This window comes from Chenopodium quinoa, unplaced genomic scaffold (assembly GCF_001683475.1).
Source record: "Chenopodium quinoa cultivar QQ74 unplaced genomic scaffold, ASM168347v1, whole genome shotgun sequence".
NCBI lineage: Eukaryota > Viridiplantae > Streptophyta > Magnoliopsida > Caryophyllales > Amaranthaceae > Chenopodium > Chenopodium quinoa.
The window spans coordinates 156,601-166,346 of record NW_018745485.1 but is presented as its reverse complement, the minus strand read 5'-3'; the positions used below and the strand labels follow the sequence as shown (position 1 = coordinate 166,346).

Genomic DNA, 9,746 nt, shown 5'->3' with positions numbered 1-9,746 from the left:
TTTCCTTTACGTCTCGATCATAGAATTTTTCATTCATTCATTCATTCTCAAAAAATAAAAAAAATAAAAAAAAATCAATTACCGAACTAAACCCAAGGTACACCAATGACTTGAGGCACCTTTGCAACCATGTCATTCCCTGGTTATTGTTAACCGTTCAATCACATTCCATTTCTTCATCAACCATTTTGAGCCTCGTCTAACGTTTGGCCTTCATTTCTTCAACCCACATTCACTTAACCCTGGGATTGGAAGATGTGTAATTGTATAACATTCAAAAAGCAAGTAAAAATAAAAAAAGAGAAAGCAGCAAAGTAACAATAAAACAATGTCTAAAGGCAAGTGTTCCAATGTCTGTGATATGAACACGTCTCAAATTGCATCTCTCATCGAGTGCTTGGTACCGTGCCTGAGAAACATGAATGCTAAGTGAGTGATGGACCGCATGATCTGAGATTGTCTACATTGATTCAAAAGAAAAAAAAAAGAAATTCAAAATAAATAAAAAAGAAGAAAAAAAGTTGAAAATAAACTTACAAAATTCAAAATTTTCAAATTCAAAATTAAACATCTTGGGGATTCTCTCGGGTCTTGATCCTTTTATCCCTTTCTTCCTTAAACCATCAACTTAACCACATTACAACCCTTGAAAGACCTCTTTGAGGTGTACATACACTTGTGCAAAGTTCGGTTAGAGCTACGTTCGGCTTGATTCCTAACGGATACGTAGGCAACCTCACATTGAGGTGCGGCCACATTCACATTCATATCTATACATGATCGAGTCAAAGAATATCCAATACTTATCTCTACCCATTTAGAGCTAGACTTGGGGCTTGAACCCAAATCACATTAGCTTACCCAGCCTGAAGAGTCATCATCTTTAACTCTTCTCACATCTCTTTCCATCGCCATAACCCTTGCAGCCAGCCTTAGTATCACATTCACACACTTCACTCACACATCCATATCCATATCAATCATCCTTCCCTTTAAGATCCCTTTATCATGAAATCTTGTTTCAACACTGTGCATGTTTCATCACATTTAAAGAAACATTGTATACTTGCTTAGCTTCCTCACCTGAGCAATGTTCATTGTTTCGCATAATGTGCTAAGAAACATTTATATATCAATGATTTTTAATCATACAAAGCATATTGTGCTTAGCTCCTTGACTTAAGCAACGTTCATTATGCAATAATCACTATACGTGCTTAGCTTCCAGACCTAAGTGACGTTCAAAATCGCTTCTTTACACCATATATGATGCTTAGCTCCATGACTTAAGTTCATTCATCTATCGTGTCACATGATGTAATTGTCCTTAGCCTCCTGGCCTAAGAGCTTGCATCATGCATACATTATTTTCAGGACAAGCAATTCAATCCATACGATTCATTTCGTCTTGCTGAAGTAGGAAGTTCAAAACTTCTTTCCTTTTTCATTATTTTATTTTGGGGAAGTTCAAAAACTTTTTCAAGGTTTTCATCGAAGGAAGTTCAAAAATAAAAGTTCAGTTTTCACATCTTTCTTTTTCGGGAGAAAGTCGGTACCCTCCACTCATGACAAAAATTGACGGAATTTTTTTGCTTTTGCATCTTCGTTTGCTTGTGTCTGCACACACACACACACACTCACAAGTCATACACATGTCATGTCAAGTCAAACTTGGTCAAGTCTTTTGCTTTTGCATTTTTAATTGCTTGTGTCAGTACACACACTCACTCAAGACACACACAATCACAAGTCATACACATGTCATGTCATGTCAAGTCAAACTTGGTCAAGTCAGTTGGTCAAGTCAATCATAGTCTATACGAGTCCCCTAGCAAATTTTATTTTGCAGGTCTTATCTACAGCCCACGTCCGGGGACAAGCGGACCATTTACAACCCACGTTCGGGGACAAGCGAACCAACTACAGCCCACGTCCGGGGACGAGCGGACCATCTACAGCCCACGTCCGGGGACAAGCGGACCACCATCATTTCATGACGCAAGGTTCTCGATACACATAGACTTGCAATCTCATCATCTTTCGACTTTCCTCAAGCATGGAAAGTATTATCCGGTGGATTTTTCTTCAAGTATAGAAAACCGCCAAATCGGCTTTCCTCAAGCATGGAAGGCATTATCGGTGGAACTCTTCAAGCATAGAATGACCCCATATTCATCAGTCGGCTTTCCTCAGGCATGGAAAGCGTTATCAGTGGATTTTTCTTCAAGTATAGAAAACCGCCAAGTCGGCTTTCCTCAAGCTTGGAAAGCATTATCGGTGGATTTTTCTTCAAGTATAGAAAACCGCCAAGTCGGCTTTCCTCAAGCATGGAAAGCATCATCGGTGGATTTCTTCAAGCATGAATGACACCAAATTCAAACGACGATTTTCCTCAAGCATGGAAAGTATTATCCGGTAGGTTTCTTCAGTCTTAGAAAACTACCAAACTCCTCAGTCGGCTTTCCTCAGGAATGGAAAGCGTTTCAACAGACGTCATCCGGTGGATCCCTTCAAGCATAGGAAGTTGCCAAGCTCATTTGCCACCAATACACTGGTGTTAGATAAGCATTCTATCCCTTTACTCTTTTATCTGTAGAACTAACACTTTTCTGCAGGTATCGGCGTATACAGAATGATTTAGGATCGCAGAACGTCTTTAATCATTCTCCGTCCCTATCGGTTACTTTGACTATCGTTTTCGAAACTGACGTTTCTACAAACTCAGTCAAAGTGGGGGCTTCTGTAGACACCTAAAAATGTCTCCCCAAAACCAAACCCGTTGATGAACACCTTTCACCGCCATTATTGGTCGAGTTGGGTATTTAATCTTTGGAGTGCTTAAATCCATGTTCTATCCAATATATTTCATGAACCAATCCAATTTCTAACTCATTTCCCTAAACCATAACCTATTTTCCACTTTTCATGTCCACATCGCAAAACTGAGAGAAACTGATTTTATGGCTATAAAATTTTGATCCAATTATTATTTTGTTGGATAGGCCTTTAAATAAGATTTCCAACCATATATCATAAGCCCAATTCCGAGCTATAACGAAAAAGATATGAGCAAAACATTAAACTCGGCCCAAAACCGACACCTTTCTACTAAAACGGTCATATCTTAAAATCTATAAATTATTTTTACCTGATTCCAATTGGGTTGGAAATTAGACTTGATAAGATTTCCAATGATATATTATATGCTTTATTCCGAGTTACGGATCAAAAGTTATGATGATTTTAAAAATGAGTAAAAAACAAGAATTACCGCGCAGCAGCTAAAATGCCGCGACGCGGCAAGATCTGACGTGGCACGTGAGAAATTCCTGTGACACGGTAATTTGGAGGGGATTTTCATGTTTTTTAGTGCCCCGTGACTTGGCATAAGTACCGTGGCCCTGCGCCATATGCCGTGACACGGTGGACTTTGCCGCGTCACAGCGTTTTCTGCCGTGTCACGGTGGGTTGCTGACGTGTCACGGTGCTTAAAACTTCCCCGCGTCACGGGGAACTGTGCCGCGACACGGGAATTACTGCCGTGTCACGGTAGGAATTCCCTTGTCACGGTGTCAGCGGTGCCGTGAAACGGGACAACTCCGTGTCTTTTCCGCGTAATCCCTTCACGCGTTTTTACTCCCGTAGGTCAAATATTTCCTGCGTCACTATTTTTCCCCGCGTCACGCTAATTTCCCCCGTGACACGGTAGAATCTGCCGTGTCGCGGTAGCCTTTTTTAGGGTTTTTATCTTTTTAGGGTTCCGTGTGTTCCCTCTGCTCATTTTCCCTATAAATACCCCCCCTTTCTGCAATTTGGGGCACCAATAATCATTCTCTCTGACCTTACACCAAAAATCATTCTCTTCTCCCTCTTTAACCTAATTTCTAGCCTCATTATTCTTCCATAATAATTCCCCTAAGCACTCCAAGGAGTTCATACAATACCCAAAGTTCTATACTTAAACCAAGGCGTAAAAGCAATTTAAAGGAACGCGCAGAATGGATCACTTTTCACTATAAGAATTGAGTAGAGGCCAATACGGGAGAATGTGACTTCATGACTCACTTCGTACCATCATCCCCGATCCTCCTTTCGTGGTTCCGAACCATATGGAGTTAGTAATCTCATGGATTATGAATGGGGTGTAACCTTCACGGGTCAATCGTTGTTGCCTATCGTTGTCCCTTATTCGTGGTTGCCTTTTATGATCCGTGAACGGTTTAAAAGTTCCTTAAAAATTTGTTGGCGGCTCCCTACTTTCCCTGTCCCTAATCATATTATGTCAATTCCCACTTCCTATGAGTGTCAAGCATATTCACACATGCTTTTTACGTAGGCGCACTTCGAACGACGCCTACAATTATAGTAGCTTGTCCCTAAATAAAAACATCACTAATATAATTATGACCAAAAACCAAAATAGATAGATGATGGCGTTATAGACGATGTAGTCGCTTGTTTTGATGCTCAAGTGTTTCGGCCTATTTTCTTGTTGCACCTACATTGCCTTTTCCAATATTCAAAAAAAAATTACAAAGTATAAATTAGTACATTACACAATATAAGCTTATTCACACCACACAAGCTTATAATGCCATCTTCCATTACTAGCAACCACCACATACAAAGATAAATCAGCAATTGAATGAGGAGCACAACCAAATACTAGGGTACCACCAACGGGCTGTTCATGAGTATCCACTACAATGCCCACATTATCAACTAGTAGAGCACCTTCTTATCTTTTGACAACAATTTGAGACAAGGAATAGCGGTCGTGTTAGGAAGAACAACATGAATTGTAAATACGAGAATTATTATATGGGTTTTTGTATCTAGTTGATCTGCAATCAAATACCAGAATTGCCAAATACTAGTGTACCACCAACTCAGCAATTGATCTGCATGGATCTGCAATTGTTACAGCCTGTGAAAATATCAAATCAACATGCCCTGTAATACAAGACATAAAACTATAAGCATTATCAATCCCAAAAATCAAATAATCATCAAGCCAAGCCATACTCTTCACACCATCAATACACGACATTTCCTTCAAAACCACGAACAACCCATGTTTCCCATCGACCTCTCGATCATGCTTACAACTGCCTGAATTCAGCTCAATGAACACCACTTTCTTCCCCATTTCCACCACAAAAAGGTAGGCACCATCATTATCCACTCCCCTAGAACTGATTCCTTAACCCTCGCCCCATTCGATCTAACCCTGCCACCTAACTTTTTCATCAGCCTACCACCTACACTACTACCACTACTACTAACTCCCTGTTCATTAATCCAATTAGAATTTCAAGATTTAGTACTACAAACCCTTCTAGCAACAATATTAACTCCCTTCAGTATCCCTAACTTTTTCACAGGTTGTAACAATTGCAGATCAACTAGATACAAAAAGCCATCAGATAGAACCAAAATTCTACCAATTTGATTAACAACATGAATTGAATTAATACCAAAATGACTGATACTAACATATCAGATATAATTTGTGTGCATTCAGATGCATTTGAAGCACAATAATCCTATAAGATTATTAACTTAAAATATCCATTTCATTCACCAATTGTAAATAAGCTTTAAGCAAACAAGAACTCAATAGTGAACTTGATTGCATGAAAGACCAAACACATATTGAAATCAGATAGTCTACTAAGCAACAACTTAAGTATAAATGTATCAAATATGATTTTCAGATCTGAAATTTAGTTAAAGGCACTGCACTCGTCTTAAGCTATGGCAACAAGATGGAGCCAATATTAATTTAATTATAAACCCCCTAAATAATTCATAAGCGTTAAGCCTTTTGGTCCAAGATAATATACAACCATCAATATGAGCCATGCAATTATAAGACTTTTGGTCCACAATAATGTTTTCAACCATAGAGCAAAGCAAGCAAATGTCTATAAAATTACACAGCTCTAACTAGCTTCTAATGAATGAGTAGAACCATCAATATGAGCCATGCAATTATAAGATTTTTGGTCTACAATAACATTTACAACCAAAGAGAAAAATTAGCAAATGTCTATATATAAAAGGACACAGCTCAAACCAGCTTCTAATGAATGTGGAGGAAATTATAATGCGGAAAACAAAAATTACCAATGAATAAAGATATCATGTCTCTTAAGCAAGTTTGAGATTGCTCATGGTTCATAAAGATATCATGTCTCATTATGACTTTAGCAAAGCCACAAGATTTCAGAAAACCAAGTCAATCTAGTTCTAGGTCAGTCTATTTTTCATCAGACTAATAAAGCAATTACTCAATTCAATACGTACCATGCAAAGATATAATTCATCAAATATAAATAGGGACTCTATCATCTAAACACAAAAAATGTTATAAAGAGAAATGCGACTTTGTTACCTGGTGGTTTGCCATTTCTAAGAATTCAAGTGTTTCTTTAGAAGAATTGGAGATCTATTCCCTTGACGAACTGCACCTACAATCTCAGAAAAATATCCAACAAGTGCTTTAAGAAGAAAATTATTGTGTCCAGCTAGTTATCACCTCTCATAGTATTCTACATAAAATGTGACATAGAGTTGCTACATTATTAAAATATTAACTAGCTAAAACAAAAGTCCAATAAACGAAAGTTTAATAATGCAAGCTAAGCTAAGATACAGAGGCTATACAATGTAACTTTTAGGGGAAAAAAATGTATAAACAATATCTTCCATCTATCCTTTAACAATATTGTTACTCAAAATTTTCACAAAAATAACAAACTCAAATTTCAAGGAAAATAAAGAGTAATACAGAGCTATATACCTTCAATTCTATAACGACACCTAACGTGCAGCCCCTTAGTATCATCACCTATGAGAGAAAATGTACATCAATATAGCACAATGAAAAATCTAAAACATTACATCAACTATCATAACAAAGTAACTGCATACTACTCAAAAGTTGCCTCAATGTGGCCCACACATAAATCACACAGCATCAATTTAAGAATTGAGATAATAAAAGAAGAAAAAGGGAGAGAAAGAGACATAGAGCTAGCTAAGAGCAGAGCTAATGCGTCTCTTTGCAAATATATTTAATAATTCTTAATCCACTTACTGGTCGTAGAGAAGACCATCTTACATTAATCAAGAAAGAACATTTGAATCCCTTATCTTATTATACTCTGTAATGTAATAGAAGGCTCACACTATATGTTGTAATATTGGGTTGGCTTGTAAGAAACAGTAAGCTCAAGTTTTTCAACATAAAAGACTTCCACATTAATAGGTTCAGTAAACTAGCCTAAACTTATGTTGTTATTCTTCCTTGAGTTCCTGCTCATCACATCTACATAGTATTCTAGCAAGACAATACTTTGAACATAATCCGCTAACTCGGCTTAAATAACTTCTAAGAAATATTTTTTATTTGTTTCAAAGTCATCCCCTAACCTCTCAGGATTCAAAAACATACTAAAAACCCTTTATTATTGTCAATTTGGTTTCAAATTATTATCGGAAAAAATTAATGCAAACTTATATAAATTTGTAGACTTTTAGAATTTAGAAAGAGAAAAAAATTTAAATTATATTTTTACCTTAAAACTTTTAAAAAAAAGAACTTCAAAATATTTTAACACAATAAAAAAAAAAAAAAAAAAAAAAAAAAAAAAAAAAACAGTGTGTTCTTAAGTAATAGCAGGTGAGTAGCCAACTCAAAATGGTGCTTCGCTCAAACATAGAATAAAATAAGGCTAATTTTTCCAGAATTTTATCTGAACAGTAGCACAAAATCGAACTCAATAATATGTATAAACAAACAATTGCTAATGAATCAAACCCATTTCAGACCAAATTTTCGTGAAATTATTGTAAAATAAACTCTATAAATAAGCTATAGGACTCGAATCGAAGAAAAACTGAAGCCCAAAAGGAAAGAATGTACCTCAATTTTTTCGGCAAAGAGAGCACGAAATCAAACACCATTGAAGGCCGGCCGGAAGAGAAAATTAGGCAAGAAAAATTATTGATGAGTAGTGCAAAGGGAACGAATTGAAGATCTGACATTGAAATCCATGATTTTCTGAATCACTTTGTAGAATTTCGTAAGACAAAGGAGAGATGAATAGTTAGGGTTAAGAAGTGAGAGCTTAGAGAAGTGAAAAGAGTTTTCAGGTTTAGTACTGTGGGCAATTTTATTATTTCCGAAATTTTGAAACCGTACGTGGGTAGAGCCAATTCAAGTTACGAGCCCTGCACGTGTTGTTCTCGACGCTTATTGAAAGGAATGGTGTCCTCAAACAAGTTTATTATTCTGATAGCGGGTTTAGAATTATTAGAAAGCTAATATATTCAGTAAGGTCAAGTGATCGGAATGTCTGGGTGGAGGCCGCTTCTGATCAGTAATATTAATGTATAATTAATATTACATCTAAATCTTGACTGAACCCTTCAGGTCACACCCTAGCAAATATACGAACCGACTCGACGAATTAATGTTAAATATTTAGATATCGGAAATTTGAGCTTGGAGCGTCGAAACCGAGTGTCGGAGAATCTCAAATGTCGAGCCAAAATTTGAGATTTAGCGAGACGGGAAAATGCTTCAAGTAACAAGTAAAATCCTAGCCACACAAAAGGCTAGAAAAGCACGCCCAATAGGTACGTTCCACGTGGCAGCACACATGGCAAAGCGCCATGTGGCAACCGCCAAGTGGCAGCGTGCCACGTAGGCAGCATGCCACGTGGGCAGCATGCCACGTAGGCAACATGCCACGTGGGCAGCGCGCCACGGTGGCGACACATGTGTCAAGGGCCGTGGACCCGGGGCAATGGGTCATGGATACAGGCCAAAATAAAATAGCCCAACCAAACCCAACTTGGGGCTCAAGGTTGGGTGACACATGGTTAGTTCACATTGCATGTGAATGGCCTTGGGAACCAAGTAGGAAAGTGGTTGTAGGGAATATTTCAAGCATTACCCCTAACTTGAAACCCACTGTGATCATACACTAAAGTACAGTGGCGTCCAAAGGGAAAGAAGATAGAGCAAAAGAGTCGCCAACAAGTTTTAGGAACTTGTAAACCGTTCACGAGGTGAAGATTACACCCCTTAACGATCCAGAAGATCGTCAAGTCCAATAGGTCTTGAACCATGACTGGTAGTTCGGGGATGAAGGTACAAATCCAACCTAAAAGAGATTGAACATGCCCTAATAATAGGCCTCTACTTTATTCTCATCGTATTCATGTGCGCTTTCTGACTAACATGCAATCAATAGGATTAACCCTAAACCTGTTTATCTATGTTGGTTGAATATTAATGCACAAACAAATCTATTATTAGCGATCACTTGAATTATAATCAAATTAACCCTAACAAGATTATTAATTATTTTATTAAGCGTGATTACAAGTACAAATTCCCTTTAAACATGCATAAAAGGTGTGATCAAGCAATAAATAATATCTAATATTAAACAACATAATAATCATAATAATAATAATTATGAAGTTTTAATCATAATCAAAACAATTATAAAAATAATCATGAATCATGTTAAAGCATAATAATAGCAAGATCCTAGGCATGATACTAACAAGATTAATAACAAACCCTAGCATGTTACTAAGCAATAAAAATCAAAACTTTAGCCCTCACATGATACTAACATGAATAAATATTAGAAAGAACATAAAAGGCATCATAACAATCATATTCAGTATTAAAGTTACCCTAGACATGATACTAGGAATTTATT

At 37.1% G+C, this 9,746-nt stretch overlaps 1 long non-coding RNA gene across 3 annotated transcripts; it reads right to left on the bottom strand.

Moving 5' to 3' along the window:
* Positions 1-206: 206 nt before the first annotated feature.
* Positions 207-8,178, bottom strand: LOC110715222. Of its 3 annotated transcripts, none has more exons than XR_002510260.1 (4): positions 7,931-8,178; positions 6,806-6,853; positions 6,398-6,473; positions 207-242 (listed from the first exon to the last, which is right to left on the bottom strand). It is a non-coding gene; the product is annotated as an uncharacterized LOC110715222 (long non-coding RNA). The 3 variants fall into 3 exon arrangements; XR_002510258.1 differs by lacking the exon at positions 207-242 and adding an exon at positions 4,293-4,953; XR_002510259.1 differs by lacking the exon at positions 207-242 and adding an exon at positions 4,293-4,927.
* Between the last annotated feature and the right edge of the window lie 1,568 nt (positions 8,179-9,746).